This window comes from Lactuca virosa, chromosome 4, assembly GCF_052849685.1.
Source record: "Lactuca virosa cultivar CGN04683 chromosome 4, Lactuca_virosa_CGN04683_v6, whole genome shotgun sequence".
In the NCBI taxonomy this organism is placed as follows: Eukaryota; Viridiplantae; Streptophyta; class Magnoliopsida; order Asterales; family Asteraceae; genus Lactuca; species Lactuca virosa.
Window position 1 is genome coordinate 150,743,117 of NC_136429.1, and position 16,023 is coordinate 150,759,139.

General features: G+C 31.0%; 1 long non-coding RNA gene across 2 annotated transcripts; it reads left to right on the forward strand.

The window, feature by feature from the left end:
- Positions 1-13,599: 13,599 nt before the first annotated feature.
- Positions 13,600-15,375, forward strand: LOC145168555 (uncharacterized). Of its 2 annotated transcripts, XR_013741933.1 has the most exons (4): positions 13,600-13,698; positions 13,772-13,884; positions 13,997-14,090; positions 14,259-15,375. It is a non-coding gene; the product is annotated as an uncharacterized LOC145168555 (long non-coding RNA). The 2 variants fall into 2 exon arrangements; XR_013741932.1 differs by lacking the exon at positions 14,259-15,375 and having other exon boundaries at positions 13,997-14,253.
- The last annotated feature ends 648 nt before the right edge of the window (positions 15,376-16,023 follow it).

A 16,023-nucleotide genomic window follows, 5' to 3' on the forward strand; every position in this document is an offset into this window, starting at 1 on the left:
AATCCTTAACATCGAAGATAATATGGAATTTCATCTACTTTTAGGCTTGTATGCAATGTTAGCTTTGCCGCTTCTTTTTTGTGTAATATTTATTGAAATAAATGGGTTTTAATTTTTATTTTTATTTTGTTTAAAATTTATAGTTACATTATGTCCAACATTGCAAAGCTCGAGTTTGCAACACTTGAAGTTAGTGGGAAAAACTATGTGCCATGGATGATATATGTAAAAATGCATCTTGAATCCATGGGTATCTCAAATACTATATATGAATTTAATAATTGATTGGCACAAGACAAAGCAAAAGCACAAGTTTTCCTTCGTAAGCATATTGATGAAATGTTGAGATTTGAATATCTTGATGTTACTGATCCAAATATTCTCTGGAATCTTTTGAAAGAAAGATTTGATCATCAAAAGGAAGTTATACTTCCAAATGCTAGAGATGAATGGAGAACACTAAGGTTTCAAGACTTCAAGAAAGTAATGAATACAACTCAGCTTTGTTCAGAATATGTTCACAACTCAAGTATTGTGGACAAGAGGTTACTGATGAAGATATGTTGGAGAAAACTTACTCAACATTTCATGCAACAAACATTACTTTGATGCAACAATATCGGATGCAAAAGTTCACAAGATATTCTGAATTGAATGCATGTCTGCTCGTTGCAGAGCAAAACAATGAACTCTTGATGAAAAACCATGAATCTCGTCCAACGGGATCAGTAGCACTTCCTGAAGCAAATGCTACAAATATTGATGGTCATCGAAACAATACACGTGGACGAGGGCGAGGTCGTGGTCGAGGACGAGGTCGTGGCTATTTTAATCGAAACCAAAGCCATAATCAGAACCATAATTCTGGTCGTGGATAAGGTAATAATCGTGGTCGTGGCCAGAAAAGAAATAATTACCAATATTCACAAAGAAACAATGTCCACACACAAGATAAGGCCAAAGTGGCAAGGCATGACACTGGAACATCACAAAAATCTGATGGTTCATGTTATAGATGTGGTAGCATAGGACATCGGTCAAGGACCTGTCGCACACCTGCACATCTTTGTCAACTTTATCAAGAGTCCATTAAAGGAAAAGGAAAAGAAGCAAACCTCATTGATAATGTTGAATTCACTCCGCTAAATGTTGCTGATTTCTGCAATGACATGGAAGACATAAACTAAAAAAAATCTATTATTGTTCTAGTAAAACTGTTTTTCCTTCGTTTGTTTTTCATGTAATGTCTTTCCTACAATAAATGAACTTTATTTTTAATAATAATTATGATTATGTTTATTCACTTATTATTCCTTTTATATGTGAAGTTTAATATGAGTCCAACTGGAGCACAACACCAAGAAAAGATTGGAGATCTTTATATAGCAGATAGTGGTAGTACACATACTATTCTGAAATCAAAAAAATATTTTTCAGAATTAGTACCAACAAAAACAGTCATACATACAATATCAGGTCCTGCAAACTTGATAAAGGGAACTGGGAAAGCCCATTTTATATTACCAAATGGTACAAGCTTTTGTATAGAAAATGCCTTATTTTCTTCAAATTCTAATAGAAACTTATTAAGTTTCAATGACATATATTTCAAAGGATATGACACAAAAACTGTGACCATTGAAATAAGAAATATATGTATATTATAGATACAAACCATGTGCTTGAAAAACTACCAACACTTGATTCTGGTCTGCATTATACATATATAAATATGATTGAATCAAATATGGTAGTCGAAGGAAAACATTGTGATCCTGGGACATTCAGTTTATGGCATGATAGGTTGGGCCACCCAAGATTAACAATGATGCGAAGGATAATTGAGAATACACATGGGCATCCATTGAAGGACCAAAAGTTCTCTCAATCCAATAGCATAAAACCATGTACATCTTGTTCCCTTGGAATGTTAATTATAAAACACTCTCCAATGAAAGTTGAAAGGGAGTCACCTAGATTTCTAGAAAGAATTCAAGGTGATATATGTAGACCGATTCACCCACCATCTGGACCATTTAGATACTTTATGGTCTTAATAGATGCATCCAGCAAATGGTCTCATGTTTGCCTATTATCAACTCGTAATATGACATTTGCAAAGTTTCTTGCCCAAATTATTAAATTAAGGGCACATTTCCTTGATTATACTATCAAAAGAGTGAGACTTGATAATGCTGGTGAATTTACTTCACAAGCATTTAATGACTATTGTATGTCTGTAGGAATTGTTGTTGAGCATCCAGTTGCTCATGTACACACACAAAATGGTTTAGCTGAATCACTGATTAAACGTCTCCAACTAATAGCTAGACCATTGATAATGAGGACCAAACTTCCTGTTTCTGTTTGGGGCCATGCAATCTTACATGTTGGATCATTGATACGCATGAGACCAAGTTCATATCATGTATATTCTCCACTACAACTTGCTTTCGGTCAAGAGCCAAATATATCCCATTTGAGAATTTTTGGGTGTGCAGTATATGTCCCTATTGCACCACCTCAACGGACGAAAATGGGTCCTCAAAGAAGGTTGGGAATATATGTTGGTTATGACTCAGTCTCTATTATAAGATATCTTGAAGCATTAACATGTGATGTTTTCACAGCACGCCTAGCATATTGTCAATTTGATGAGGCAAATTTCCCATCATTAGGTGGAGAAAAGAAGATTCTGGAAAAGGATGTGTCATGATATGAGCCTACTTTATCATATCTTGACCCTCGCACAAAGCAATGTGACATGGAAGTTCAAAAGATAATGTATTTCCAAGAAATGGCAAATCAATTACCTGATGCATTTACTGACACAAAAAGGGTGACTAAATCATATATACCGGTTGTCAATGTTCCAGCTCGAATTGACATTCCACATGGACAATCTGATGATAAAGTCACTCAAGAGTCTAAAACACGCCTGAAGCGTGGAAGGCCATTTGGTTCTAAGGATAAGAACCCACGAAAAAGAAGAGGAGCAGAAAATGCACTCGATCACGATGAAAGTGTTCCTGGAGAAACACGAATTATTCAAATTCCCCCAGGAAAGGAGGATGATGCATTAAATTATGGTCAGACAAATAGAATATGTGACCAAAATGAAACTGACAATATAGGTGCAATATTTTCTTATTCAGTTGCATGTGATATTATGAATGATGATCCCGAACCACAATCTGTCATTGAATGTCAACGAAGAAATGATTGGGCTAAATGGAAGGAAGCTATGCAAGTTGAATTAAATTCTCTTAACAAGAGAAAGGTTTTTGGGAACATTATCCTCACACCTGAAGTTGTGAAACCATTAGGATATAGATGGATCTTCATACAAAAAAGAAATGAGAAAGACGAAATTGTAAGATACAAGGCCAGGCTTGTTGCTCAAGGTTTCTCTCAAAGACCTGGAATTGATTATGAAGAAACTTATTCACCGGTAATGGATGCAACCACTTTTAGATATTTAATCAGCTTGGCAGTATCTAAAAATTTAGAGATGCGTCTTATGGATGTTGTTACAGCTTACTTGTATGGATCACTTGATAGTGATATCTATATGAAAATCCCTGAAGGATTTAAAATGCCTGAAGCGTTAAGTGCAAAACCCAAAGAAATGTATTCTATAAAATTACAAAGATCTTTGTTTGGTTTAAAGCAATCTGGGCGAATGTGGTACAATCGTTTAAGCGATTATTTGACAAGTAAAGGTTATAAAAATAACACTATTTGTCCATGTGTATTTATTAAGAAAACAACATCTGGATATGTGATCATAGCAGTCTATGTTGATGATCTGAACATCATTGGAATGAATAAATAAATCCTTGAAATTATTGAACTTTTAAAGAAAGAATTTGAAATGAAAGATCTTGGAAAAACCAAATATTGTCTTGGTTTACAGATTGAGCATATGCCTAACGGAATACTTGTGCATCAATCAAATTACACAGAAAGAGTCTTGAAACGTTTCAATATGGAAAATGCAAATCCTTTAAGCACTCCAATGGTTGTTAGATCATTAAATATTGACAAGGATCCATTTCGTCTATGCGAAGAAAATGAAGAAGTCCTTGGTTCAGAAGTACCATATCTAAATGCAATTGGAGCTCTTATGTATCTTACTAATTGTACTAGACCTGACATTTCTTTCGCTGTAAACTTGCTAGCAAGATTTAGTTCAGCCCCAACAAAAAGACATTGGAATGGAATCAAACATATTTTTCGATACCTTCGAGGAACTAGTGATTTAGGGTTATTTTACCCTAACAATTCAAAACAAGGCTTGATTGGTTATGCAGATGCAGGTTATTTGTTTGATCCTCATAAAGCTAGATCTCAAACTGGATATGTATTCATGAATGGAGGTACTGCAATTTCTTGGCGTTCTCAAAAGCAAACACTTGTTGCCACATCCTCAAATCATGCTGAAGTAATTGCACTAAATGAAGCTAGTAGAGAATGCACATGATTAAGATCGATGACACAACTAGTTTTAACTTCATGTGGACTTGAAAAGGATATATGTCCAACTTTAATTTATGAAGATAACTCAGCATGTGTCACTCAAATGAAAGAGGGATATATCAAGAGCGACAGGACAAAACATATACCTCCAAAGTTTTTTGAGTACACTCAAGAGCTTATAAAGAACCATCAAGTTGAAATCAAATATGTTCAATCCAGTACCAATGCAGCAGACCTTTTTACGAAGGCACTTCCTACTGCAATCTTTAGGAAACATGTCCATGACATCAGAATGCGACATGTGCATAGAATATAATGTGACGGGTGTCTAAATAAGGGGGAGTCAACTATACACTGCACTCTTTTTCTCTTCGCTAAAGTTTTTTTCCCACTGGGTTTTCTTTAGCAAGGTTTTTAATGAGGCGGTACGTCAAAGTTGAACGCTAAAATGATGTCATCCAAGGGGGAGTGTTGTAAATAATTGGTGGTGTTGTAAATAATTGGTGGATGACATAATAATTGGTGCATGGTACATTTGTCAACATTTCTAACTAGTTACAATTATATGTTAGTAAAATTTGTAGTATAAATACCCATCCATTGTAAAGAATGTGATACACCAAAAAGTTATAAGAGATATAACTTTCATATTCTTTAGCAAGGTTTTTAATGAGGCAGTACGTCAAAGTTGAACGCTAAAATGATGTCATCCAAGGGGGAGTGTTGTAAATAATTGGTGGTGTTGTAAATAATTGGTGGATGACATAATAATTGGCGCATGGTATATTTGTCAACATTTCTAACTAGTTACAATTATATGTTAGTAAAATTTGTAGTATAAATACCCCTCCATTGTAAAGAATGTGATACACCAAAAAGTTATAAGATATATAACTTTCATATTCTCTCTAAATATTCTTTCTTCTCAATTAAAGTTCTTATCAAAGTTTACTAGTTTGGTTTGATTTATAGTTACATTAATTACGCTTAATTCATAACAATATATATATATATATATATATATATATATATATATATATATATATATATATATATATATATATATAGAGAGAGAGAGAGAGAGAGTCAAGATCAAATAAGAAGAAAAAATTTGGTAGGAATGTAAGAAGTTTTTTTTCCTACATATTTTTTTAGTGAACAAACAAAATGAATCATTAGATGATTCATTTGTAAGATGATTCACAATAAAAAATTCCCAAAAAAACATATTCATGATTCATTTTTAAGTAAATTAAGAAAAAAATTCACTTTTACGACAATTTTAGTAAATAACAACAAAATCATTGTATAAATGAATCATCGAAATGTTTTTTTGACAATTTTTTTTTGTGAATCATATTATTTTTTATTCATCTAGTGATTCATTTATTTTGTTCGTCAAAAAAATATGTAGAAAAAAAACTTCTTACATTCCTAGCAAAAAAATATTTCTTATGTATGTATGTATGTATATCCGTTTAGATTTTGAAAAAAGTTGTGATATTGAGATTGAACCTGAGCTATATATTTCTAATTTGTCACACTAGTGCTCCAGCGTAGCGGCGCGGCGGAAGAGTTATAATCATAAATGTTTACTTAACGCCACCCTTTTCTTTTTCCCTGCCACATTCCCCACCATCACAATCACCGTCACCACCACCATCACCTCTGCCACCACTACCACCTCTACCACTAATCACGAAAATCATTTATGATTAAGCATTATGTGAACAAACATATATGTATAACCATTGATTATATATATATATATATATATATATATATATATATATATAAACATGTATATTCATATATGATTATACATTTCCACTATATAATCATTAGCATAATGCTTAGTCATATATATATATATATATATATATATATATATATATATATAAACATGTATATTCATATATGATTATACATTTCCATTATATAATCATTTATGACTAAGCATTATGCCGATGCGCCAGTGCGTTGGAAGGTTAGAACGGAAAATAAGAAATATGTGACTGATGTTTAATCTCAAGATTTCTATTTTTTCAGAATCTTAATGGAACCATGATTAGGTTCATGTGAGACCATCCTATTTTGTGAAACATAGAGACGCAATCTTAGCCATTTATTTTGGAGATCAAAAACATATTTTTAAAATGCAAAATAAATGAATTTTTTTTTTAAAAAAATAATATTTTCATCATTTTTTATCCAAAAAAATAAAAAAAAAAGTTACCGTTTTTATCAAAAAATACATGAAATATTCTAATAGAATATTATAGTGTGAATATTCAAATCGAATTTTTAGAATGCTAGAATATTGTAGTAGAATATTAAACTATGAATGTTAAAAAAATTCTAATAGAATATTAGAATATTCTAACAAATCTAAAAATTCAAGTAGAATATTAAATATTTTAACATATCCAACCATTTTAGTAGAATATTAGAATACTCTTAAATTCTAAAAATTCGATTTGATTATTTACAATGTAATATTCTACTAGAATATTTTACTCATATTTCGAAAAAAAACGGTGATTTTTTTTTTTAATTTTTTAAATAACAAAAATAATATTTAAAAAAAAGAATTTTTCGAATTTTCTATTATTTTGCATTTTATAGTTTTTTTTATCTCTAAAATGAGTGGCTAGGATCGTGTTCCCATGTCTCATAAAATTAGCATGGTCTCAAATGAACCTCTACCTAAAAGTTTATTTGAGACGAACATAATTTTGTGAGACCGTGAGACCAAATGTTTTTAGTGAAATATTCTAATATTCTATTGTTCGTAAAAAAAAAGAGAAGATGCAATACATTCTAACATTATATCTTTTGGAATTTTTCAATGTAAAACATGTTAAAATTATTGTTTTAAAATATTAGAATATTACACATATTTAATTTTTTATGAATATTAGAATATTAGAATAATTCACTAGAAAAAAAGTGGTCGCACGGTTTCACAAAATTATGTCATCTCACATGAACCTAACCCTATAGGTAAGAGTTCATTTGAGACGAACATAATTTTATGAGACCGTGACACCAAATTTTTTTAGTTAAAAATTCTAATATTCTATTGTTCGTAAAAATAAAAAATGCAATATATTCTAACGTTATATGTTTTAAAATATTTCAATGTAAAATATGTTAAATTTATTGTTTTAGAATATTAGAATATTACAAATATTTAATTTTTATGAACATTAGAATAGTAGAATATTTCACTAGAAAAAATGGTCTCACGGTCTCACAAAATTAGGTTGTCCCACATGAACCTAACTCTCTCTCTCTCTCTCTCTCTCTCTCTATATATATATATATATATATATATATATATATATATATATATATATATATATATAATTCTAAGAAGTAAATTTTAAGTAGGAATCTAAGAATTTTTTTATATGAATATTTTTTAACGAACCAACAAAATGAATCATTAAAAGAATCAAAAGTAAGATGATTTACAAGTAAAAATAAAAAAAAAACACATTTATTATTCACTTTTCAGTAAATTAAGCAAAATATCACTTTTATGACAATTTTAATGAATAACAACAAAAATGTCACAAAAATAAATCATTAAGATGTTTTTTCGAGATTTTTTTTTGTGAATCAGGTTATTTTTTATTCATCTAATGATTCATCTTTTTTGGTTTATCCAAAAAATATGCAGAAAAAAAAATTTCTTACTTTCCTACCACACACACACACACACACACACACACACACACATATATATATATATATATATATATATATATATATATATATATATATATATATATATATATATATATATATATAGAGAGAGAGAGAGAGAGGTAGGTTCAAATGTTTCTCACATCTATTGTGTGCTAGAATGCACCAATAAGAATTTAGTAATAATTATATGTATATTAAATGTTATCCATACTTATAACTCATTTTTATGGAAACTAATTAAATTCTTCATTAATGTGAACAATAATATTCTTTCAGAATGAATTCGTATCTAGAAGAATGAGAGTGTATTCCAGCAGAATAAGAGTGTATTCTAGTAGAATACACTCTCGTTCTTCATTTTCCATTCAACTTTATTGTATTTTAAGTGAGTTTGTCCTGAAACAAAAAACGAACTCATATATAAAACCTAGATGCGAATTTATTATCAAAGAATATTATTGCTGACATTAATGACAGATTTAATTAGTTCCATAAAAAGAGAATTATAATTATGGATATCATTTAATATACATACAATTATGGAAATCATTTAATATCTATATTTATTTAATTAAATAATTATTTAATTTACTAAATTTCTATTGGTGCATTATAGCACATAATAAATGTAAGAAACAAAACAACCCAGCCTATATATATATATATATATATATATATATATATATATATATATATATATATATATATATATATATATATATATATATATAGAAAGAGAGAAAGGTAATTTCAAATGTTGATTGACATCTATTGTGTGGACGTGTGGACATTGCTATTCTGTCAGAATGACAAAGAAAATATGTTGTTTGGTAATATGTATACGTTCAATCTTATATAACTTTTGTCATTATCACACATTGTCACTAATTAAGTCGTCTATAAGGTTGTTATAGACTTTTTTTATTATTCTAATTCTGTCAGAATGTTTATTGAGTCGTATTTTGTAAGAATGAAAATGAGTAAAAAACGTTGTGCGAGAATAAAAATGAATAAAAATTAGTGAGAATGTATGAAAATGATGATGATTGTGTGAGGTTGAACGTATTCATATTAGCAAAACAACTTATTTTCTTACTAATTCTTATAGAATTGTATTGTCCATACGTCCGCACAATAGTTGTTCATTTACATTATAACCTAGCTATATATATATATATATATATATATATATATATATATATATATATATATATATATATATATATAACTCATTCAACATATCTCTTTGAGTAACTCCATATATTTATGTGTTTAGACGTTATGAAATTTAATATTTATTAATATTTCATCTCATGATATATTTTGGATAGAAAATTATGAAGGGATGTTTTTTATGTGAAAATGACAGGTTGTTCATAGTTGACCCAGGAGGTGGGCCCTTCCTTTTTTATCCAACAAACAACAATTGGGCCCACACCCAACACCTTTTGCTACATGCATTTTCATCCATTACATATTAAAAAACATGGCCCCACTCGTTTAACCTCTTTCAACGCCAAATTTTCAATACTTTATTTGCTTTTTCTTTCTTCAAACTCAAATTACACTAACAATGCCTATTTTATGTACAAATTACAAGGACACCCCTTATGTTTTTCAATAGACAAAACTGCAAAATTGGTCCATGTGGTTCGCAAAAAACTATGGATAAGGTCTTAAAAGTTTCCGACTTGAATGGAAGGTCCAAAATCAGGAATTTTCTATAATTTTGGTACTAAAAATGTTAAAAAAATCTATTTTGCTCTTCTTGCTTCTTTTATGTATTTTCATATTTAGTTTAATACTTTATTAATTTAAAAAAAACTAATAAAAATAAAATAAAAGAATAGGTCGGGTCCACCCACCCCCATAGAGTCTCTCTCTCTCTCTCACACACACACACACAAACACACACACACACACACACTCTCTCTCTCTCTCTCTCGTATTGAGCTAGAACCAGATGAGGATATGGTTCTTTACAATTTATCTTCTTCAAGACACATAAGGATGAACATACACACAAAATCCATGTTGAAAAACTTAAAACCCATAAATTGTTGATGAAAAACTAGAAAATCGCTCATTTAGAACCAAACATCAACCCAAATGTAGAAATATTTCTAGATGCAGGAATTGATGAAGAAGAACCTAGAAATCGGTGGTGAAAAACACAAAATAAAGAACACACACATGTGAATCTCAATCCATATGTAAGTTCTTCAACGAAAACCTTGTAATAATGGGAGAAGAAAAGAAAGATTTCTAAAAAATGATGTGAGGTGGGTTTCTGAAAATCAAGTTCAAGGTTTTTTTTTCCAAGGTTGGGGTTTTTTAGATCTCTAATTCATGTCGTCACTGCTCATGGCCACCGTGAATGTGCCTCCATCTGGTGACCTTCATCAGCCGCTAGTGTTTTCAATTTCATAGATTTGTCTTCATCAACAATCAATCATGACCTTCATCTGCCTCCTTCAACGTCTAGGCTTTCACAAGCTTTGGTTTATCAGGTGGAAGGGAACGAACAAGAGAAAGGTGTACGGCGGGTGGGGATATGGGTGAGTTATTTGAGAATGAAGTTTCTGGGTTTGATTTTGGTTTTTAGGTTTCAGCCATGGATATCTTTGCTCTAGGTGCTTGTTAATTTTGTATCAGTTTTAAGGTCAACCTTATTGTAGAGCTCTTCACCTGAAAAAAATAGTGGAGGTAAGTGTGAAGATAATGAACTAGGTGCAAAGAAAATGACGATGGTTGAGGCTATGGGGAGTGGTCACAATCAACCCACCAAAAAAGTGCTACAACCTCTGTGTTACATCAGCTTCATCACCAACCCACTACATTGGAAATGGTTACCACTAACAATATTTTTTTTTATTTTTTATTTTTTGTAACATTATATTAAATAAAAAACATAATTTATAACATAAATAAATTTTTTTATTTTTTTATTTTTTTATTTTTTTATTTTTTGTTACATTATATTAAATAAAAAACATAATTTATAACATAAATAAATTTTTTGAAAACACAAAAAAATAAAACCACATTTCATTAATTAAAAACATAGAAATTTAAAACCTAAATTACTAAAATAAACATAAAACATAACAAATAAAACATTACACTACTTAATTAAAAAAACATAAACTTTTAAAACATAAAAAACTATAAAGAAATACTACTCGTCGTCGTCGTCACCACCCCCATCCTCTTCGTCTTCATCGTTAATTCTCCGTTGGAATTGTCTTTCCCATATGTGCTCGGTCAAATCGTGACGTAGATTGTGATGTGTTTCACGGTTTTGTATTTCCAAAACCCTAGAGAAGTATGCTTGGCTGCCAACTTGTATTACTGCAGGTGGATTAAATATATCGTTCCCGGTATATGAACAATAGCCCTGCCCTCTTCTTCTATTATCATGTTATGTAAAATAACACAAGCAGTCAACATCGTCGTTAGTTTTTCCCTATCCCATGTTCGTGTCGGATGTTTGATTATGTGTTACTTTTGTTTTAGGATCCAAAAGCTCGTTCGACATCCTTCCGTGCAGAATCCTGTGCTAATTTGAACAAATTTTGTTTTTCATCGGCTGGAAATGAATATGACTTGACAGTTGTAGCATATTATGGATATATCCAATAACCTAGGTAATACCCATACTTATTCATTTCCATTAACAACGTATAACATGTCTGGTGTTTTACCCTGCAAAATATTGTTAAATAACGGAGATGCTTGAAGCACATTCAGGTCATTGTTGGACCCCGCCGTGCCAAAGAATGCATGCCAAAACCATAGGTCATGTGAAACAATTGCCTCTAATAATAGTCGGGACCCCATGATCACCTCGCGTGAATTGACCACGCCACGTATTGGGACAATTTTCTCATTCCCAATGTGTACAATCAATATTACCAAGCATCCCTGAAAAACCATGTTTAGCTTGATGTGCGTCATAAAACTGTTCGACATCACTTTTAGTCGGATGTCACAAGTATATGTCACGGTAAAGCTCTATAACATACTCACAGAAAAGATATGTACATTCTCGACCCGTCCTCTCAGACATTTTCAAATACTTATCTGATGCGTCTGCGGTTATGCCATATCTCAATTGTTTAAGACCGGCCATACATTTTTGTATTGTAGTAAAACAACATTTACCTCTAGCATCCCATCGTAATTGGAAAAACTCATAATTACGTTTCAAATCTCTAGCTATACGTAAGAATAAATTTCTACTAATACGAAAACGTTCATCAAATTTCGATAGATCATATAAACTATCAGAAGCAAAATAATCACGTACCAAAAGTTCATTTGCCGCCTCTCGATACTGGTAGATCCATTTTCTATGCTTCTTCTCGCTGTGTGAACTTTCGCCTCTCTCACGAACCATGTCTTGTGCCGCAAACAATAGTGTGTGCAATACCAACTCATCATCAGAATCATCATCCATTTTTTTTTGAATGTGTGTGTTTGATTTGAGAGAGTTTGTGTGTTTTATTTTGAAAAATATGTGTAAAATTGATGTGTGTGTGTGTGTGTATATATATATATATATATATATATATATATATATATATATATAAAGAGAGAGAGAGAGAGAGAGAGAGAGAGTAAATTAAAAATAAAAAACATAATTTTTTTTATTAAATGCTTTCAACGGTCGAAAATTGACCAACCAATTAACTTCTTCGTCTTCTTTCGTCCTCGTCTTCACGCTACAACCAACCCACCAAAGATGGGGGCCGTGTTCACGCGTGGAAAGGCCCTCCACGTAAGCAGTTCACGCATGGAGACCTCTCCACTCCAGGCAGCCTAAACGTGTTTTTGACTTTTTGCAAATCCATATCAGTTTTAGATTTTTTTTTATTTTTTTTTATTTATTTTTTTTTTTTTGTAAATCTAGATTTGGGTGTAGCAAACAACCGAAGGTGGTGGAGTTCACCGGAGAAGATGAAATGATTGGTGTTCCTGGTGAGAGAGAGAGAGAGAGAGAGAGAGAGAGAGAGAGAGAGAGAGAGAGAGAGAGAGAGAGAGTACAGGTGGAGTGATGTGTGGGACATCATAATTCTTTTTTTTCATTAGTATTTACAAAATAAAAAATATTAAAAAAATATTATCAAAATACAAAAATAAATTTAAAGGGCAAAACAGTCAATTCAAGTGCTCCATGGACCAAAACTTCGGAATTTTTTTAATTTTAGGACCAAAATCACCGAAAAATCTCGATTTTGGACCTTCCATGCAAGTTGAAATTTTTGGGACACTATCCAAAGTTTTTTGAATTCCGTAAGGACCAATTTTGCATTTTTTTTTTCAATAAGACAATATCTTCAAGCTTCTCATAATCATGGACCATAAATCAACTGAGAACATTTCACCCTTTGAATAAAAGCCATCCAAGGTATGTTTTAATTTCTGTTTTCGCAAATTTCTAGTTTTACTTCCACTTTCGATTGGGCTTTCCAACAACAAAACTTACCAGAGAAATCTCTAATGGTATGGGAATTTAGTAAATCTCTATCGCCGTCTTTTATGCTCACATCTCCTACTTCTTCTCCATCATCTGCAGGTTTTTTATTTTTTCTTTGAATGCACTTGGAAGATCCCAGACAACGATGGCCTCTTACTTCCATATACACCTTTCTATATGTAAATACCATTGGACGCCTACTCACTTACTCAGTAAGTTTCTCAAAATCAATCGCCATTGGTATTAATGCAAAATCAATTTCAGGTTTTTTATTTGTCAGCTGATACTGATTAAATTGGTTCATTTGGGGATTTTTGATTTTAGAATCGGGTAATGAGCAGTTAGTTGGTCGAAGATGATGGTTGCTGCAAAATCCAGTTTTTTCATCCTTTGAGTATTACGATATGATATATGAATGGTAAAAAAAGGAAACTTAGTTTGTATCAGTTTAACAACTTGATCGATTTTTGGATTTCGTAAATGGTTCATGTAAACTGATCAGATTTATGTTTTATCCTTACTTTTCTTGTAGTTTTGTTTGTGAATTTATAAAATTCAATAATTGACAATGTACTTCACTATATAGGTGTAGTCTTCTCCTTCAATTAGTTTCTATGCGAGTCTCCCTCAGTCCCTCTCATGCACACCAACTGTTTCATGTAAGTCCTAAACTAAAGAGTATCATTGTTTTGGTTTGATGTAAGTCCTAAACTAAAGAGTATCATTGTTCCTTTATGTGAATTTCTTTGTAAAATTGGTATGCTTCATTTATTGCACACTTACTTTGGATGAATATATATTGGTAACTAAAGAAGTATTTTTTTCTCTTCAAAATTTAATGTCGGTTGTAACCATGGTGATTTAGGTAATTCCATGTTTGACTATTTGCTTAATCTATATAATAACTAAATAAGGGTGTAAACGAAAGTCTATTTAATTACCCTCTTGTAACATATATTTATGGATTAAAACAAATTTACTATAAATACAATTTTTCAAAGCTAGAAGTTGACTGTTTTAGAACTAGGATTAAATGGTCAAAAGAGGTTTGGTTTTCATATTTATGAACAAAACGGAAGTTATTGGGATAAGCTACAAACTACATACATTTTTGTCATTTTTTTCTATATTTGCACTAGAAATTGTTGAATTTAAACTGAAAGAAGTTTGGAAGGATTACTTCGTAAATGTGAAATCTTTATCTCCCTAATCACCCATTATTTATAAATAAATTATTATTTTTATCAAATCATATCATCAATTGAGGTGGTTACTATTGAATTTAAATGTGAAATCCTTATTTCCCTTATCAACGACTATTTATATCAGGAATTGAAGTTTTCTTTTTAGTTGTTTTGCCGATTAGTGCATGACTCCCTATTTAGTAGGAGTTTGATCCTTTTAAGGACTCAACTTGCCCCAAGTCTTCAATTGCTTGTGCATTTGTGCTTGAAGTAAGTCTTACTTTATATCTACATGCTTCAATAAGTTATCTATGACTAAATATATTTTTGAAGTCCCCATGTGAAGTTCTTATTAGTTGACAATTAGTTTGTGTGTCAGATCCAAGCCTTAAGTGTAAAACTCACATAATAATTGTCATTTTTATCTTCATTTCATGTATAATTGTCAAGGGTACAATGGTCGTTTTTGTGATATTGGTGTAAATGGGTGATGTAATGTTATATTCAAAGATAGAAGAATTACTTGTAAATTTTCATTTTGCAAGTCTAGTGTTTTTTTTTTTTCATTTGACTATATACTTATGCCTTAAAAGCATACATGACCATGCCTTCTTATACGCAACTCTCGATTTTTGACTATATAATATATTTTGACTTGAATAACAAATTACTTTTCCATCTGTTTGATAAAAAATATTTTTTTATTTTGTTGGATTTGTCTTTTTATATCATTCACGTCAGTAATTTACTTGATAAGTTGTTAAAAAAACAAATTTCCAATTTCCTAAATTTTGCTAATTTGTTGTTTAAAGACTCCTACAGATTATCCCAGGTTCAGTTTCCTTTATCAATGATCATTGTTCATTAGCTCATGATTTTGATTTGATTTCTCATGGTTCATAATTTTAATAAAAAAATTTAAAATTGGAATTCCAACTAAAGGAGGTTTCCTCATGTTTCTTTTGGCGCAAGGTGCATTCTAATCTTCACCATTTGATCGCTTGAACTTTCAATCTCAGCCGTTATAAATCGCTATTTATAGGTTTTTTGGAAGTTATCGATCTCAGCCACATCGTCGTCTTCAACCTCCCACTACGTTGTTAACCTCCCACTTTTCCATGTATCCTTCTAGAAAGTCCTCTTCTCCTTCTTGTTGCTCCCATGTAA